The following is a 4087-nucleotide window of genomic DNA, read 5'->3' on the forward strand; positions in this document are numbered from 1 at the left end:
TTAAGGTATTATCTCGACCAATATTGGCCTATCTTTCTTAAGGTATTATCTCGACCAATATTGACCTATCTTTCTTAAGGTATTATCTCGACCAATATTGGCCTATCTTTCTTAAGGTATTATCTCGACCAATATTGACCTATCTTTCTTAAGGTAGTATCCCAACCAATATTGACCTATCTTTCTTAATGGTATTATCTCGACCAATATTCGCCTATCTTTCTTAAGGTCTTATCCCTCCCAATATTGGCCTATCTTTCTTAATGTATTATCCTGACCGATATTGGCCTATCTTTCTTAAGGTATTATCTCGACCAATATTGGCCTATCTTTCTTAAGATATTAGCTCGACCAATATTGGCCTATCTTTCTTAAGGTATTAGCTCGACCAATAGTGGCCTATCTTAACTCTACTATCTCCTTTTTATCGGGGACCCACTAGACCTAACCCATATCACTAGCCTTCTCTCTAAGTCTAGTCGAAGGAGGTGTCAACCGACTGACTAGACATGAGTTTTTATTCTTTCTTATTCTTCTTCCATCTTTTTTTATTACACATGGTAAATTGTGCACTTTTTCCTGAACTTCCTTGATTATGATTTGCTTTTCGACGGTAAGAAAATGTTGGAGGCGCACGACGAGGCGTCACCAACCCTTACATGATTCGATTTGTCGCACGATGAGGAGTCACAGTCGTGAAGCTGTTGTTGTAAGTGTTTTTAATTATATTTATTAACTTCTTATCACTTCCTCTAACCACATTATTATTTTGTTTAGTTCCTTGTCTCAAGTCTTCATTTAGACCAGCTGCTCATTGCTATGGAAAGGGATAATAGTAAATTAAGGGCCCAAATAGAAGCTTTGAAAGCTATTCTTCCTCCTTCCCACAATGATCTCTCTCAATTACAAGAAAAAAGTAGCCTTACAGAATCAACAATTGGAAGCTCTGAAGAAAGAACTGCAGCATCGACACCAATTATTCGAACACAAAGAGCTTGAGAGGAAAACCTTGAAGTTACAAGTGAATCGGTTAAACTCCAGCCTCCAGGTGGAAACTACTTTGAAGGACAAAGCTATTTCAGATGTTTCTCATAAAAGCATTGTCTTAGAGAAAGTAGAGAGGCTTCACAATATTTTTTTTTTCGGAGCAGGTTCAAGATTTATCATCAAAAGAATTTGCTCTTCTACAAGAGCAAGAACAAAGAAAGGCTCAGGATGCAGAGAAATCCTCACTCCAAAAATAACTAGAACAACTTGAATTGGAAAGAGACATTTTCAAAGATGAAAATACTAAACTACAAGCCGAATTTTAGAGTTATAAGGAGCATGAGGAAGACCGATGGGAGGACAAGCGTTTATCCTATCTGAGGTCTTCGAAGTTTAATGATGAATATGTCCGCCGTATAATAGGGACTTTAAATCATTACGTGATAGGGGTTATTCAACAATTAAGGGAAGGTGGTTATCTATCTTGAGAACCCTCCACTCTATTTATAAACCGTCGCAGACTTAATCAAGAATTGCCCGAAAACTTGACAAGCAATTTTGAGTAAGCATGATTATGTATTCACAAAAGACTTGTAATTAAATACTTGCATTTTTGTAAAAAATTGTACTTACCTGCTTTCCTGACCTTTGTTATCTTGCTACTGCTTCTTTTGAGATGTTCGTGAGAATAAGTACTACCTTGTTCAAGAATTCTTTCTTATTTCTCAAAGTTAGGCACTGTTTTGATAAACTCCTCCATTTGTGGTATCTTAATTGATCATATGATTTTGAACAATAAGACTTTCCATAAACTCCTTAAACTTCAATCAAGCATGACTATATATATATATATATATATATAAGATTCCATCCGTATTCCAGAAGGGCGTATAATCCCGAGCAACTTTATGTGAAAAATTCCCTAGGATTTATGCACTCCGGTGGGGAGTATAACCTCGAGCGATTTTAGATAAAGAACTCCATATGATTGCAACTTCTGATCGGGTACGTGATCCTGAGCAGTACTATATAAGTAAATCATACGAATCTCATAAGACTATTAATTCTGACCGGGAGTATAATTTTGAATGATTATATATATAAAGAACTCCATATGATTGCAACTTCTGATCAAGTGCTTGATCCTGAGCAGTAATATATAAGGAAATCATAAGAATCTCATAAGACTATGAATTCTGACCGGGAGTATAATTTTGAAAGAATTCCCACTGAATTTTGAATCCTGGTCAGGAGTGTAATTCTGAGTGACAAAGAAATCTAGATGCCTTTGAATTTCAGTCGGGCGTGCGATCCTGGGTGATTCGTGTCCATAAATTATTGTGCTGTATCAATCTCGCATGATTTTACTCATAATAGTTTAAAGTCCTCGGTTCCTCCAATGAAGACCCGTCCAAGTTACTTCTGTTAGTGCGGGTAACACTAACGGTCTAACCTAGGTTTTGATGAATGACAAATAGGTTAAGTTAGTTTTGTTGTTGTCTAACACTTTGATCGAGTGTGTAGGATAAGTCCAGACAGGTCGACGGGCTGACCGGATGTCTGGCACGAAGTCCAACTAGGTCGACGGGCTGACCGGATAGCTGGCAAGAAGTCCAAGAGGGTCGACGGGCTGACCGGACGCTTGGCAAGAAGTCCAACTAGGTCGACAGGCTGACTGGATAGCTGGCGAGATGTCCAGACGGGTCGAAGGGCTGACCGGACGTCTGGCAGGTAAGTAAGGTAAGTTACTGGAGGGGAGTGACTGCGAGGACGCGTTCCCAGGAAGGGAACATTAGGCGTCGATCTGGCTTAGATCCATTTCGGATATCTAAGTCGAGATCGTGACTAGATTCCGGTCTCGGAAAGACGGAATCTAAGTCATACTCTTCTATTGTTAAAACATATTACTTTAATTGTGCTAATAATCTATGTTGCAGGGTATATTTTGCCTCGGACTAACCTTGTTTTGCAGGAGAAGGAATCTCTGGAAAAAGGTGGTCCGGGCGCCCGGAAGGGATCCGGGCGCCTGGAGGTGAATTTTATCCAGGCCGAGTCGTCGCCACGTGGAGTTCGCTGATTAGACCTGCCACATCGCACCAGGGCGCCCGGAAGGAATCCAGGCGCTGATAACCATGATTTTACTGCATTATTTTGATTCATTTATGCATGGTTTTGATGTTGATTTTATAGGTTTAAATCATGGTTACATCATATTTTGTGTATTGTATCTATTTTGGACCTAATTGCAAATTATCTTATTTTTGTTCTATTGGATGCTAATATTTGATTCTTATTTTGTAGGCATCAAAGGATCTTAGATTTGGATCTATTTGGACCGAAATTGGGCTCGAATCAGAATTTAAACGAGAAGATCAAGCTTTGGGTTGATTTGGGCCGTTCATCAAGAATAGGAGAGATCTGAACCATCTGTTGAAGATCTGGCCGATCCAACCTAATGGGGAGTAGATCTGAGCCATTGATGAAGATCCAGAAGTTTTGATCTAGATCGGAGTTCATCTAGCCATTGATCCAGCCCGACTTAATCTAGGCCGTTCAATGAAGACTGGGCCGATCTGGGCCATCCAGTGATGATCTGATCGATCCAACCTACGGGAGGGTAGATCCAGACCCTAGATCAACATCAGTACCTTCGGATCAGATTTTGGATGACTTTTCACCGTTGATTTAGCCCAGAATCATCTCAACCGTCCGTTCATATCCAGATCTGATTTAAATCTGAGAAGCTACAGTAGCATTCCTCTTCGTCGAGTCCTCCACATGCTGTTCTTCGCGTCCCGCGGCGTTCTCCGAGATTCCGACCCCATCTCGAATTCTAGATCAATTTTCTGGCAATTTCATCGGCGACGATGTCCTCAGATGCTTGCGACCAGCTTCCGGCGATCTGACCTCACTCAAAGGTGGTCCTGCGGCGAGAATTATATCCACGAACTCTGCTTCTACTGCCGGCCATTTGGAGGTGTTTCTCCGATTGGTGGTTCCGTTTTCCATCCGAGAGCTTTGGCGGTGTTCCTCCACTGCTACTCAACCATTCCGACAACATTTCATCCACCATCGACTCTACATCAGAACGGAGTTCGCA

The sequence above is a fragment of the Zingiber officinale genome, chromosome 11A, assembly GCF_018446385.1.
Source record: "Zingiber officinale cultivar Zhangliang chromosome 11A, Zo_v1.1, whole genome shotgun sequence".
In the NCBI taxonomy this organism is placed as follows: domain Eukaryota; kingdom Viridiplantae; phylum Streptophyta; class Magnoliopsida; order Zingiberales; family Zingiberaceae; genus Zingiber; species Zingiber officinale.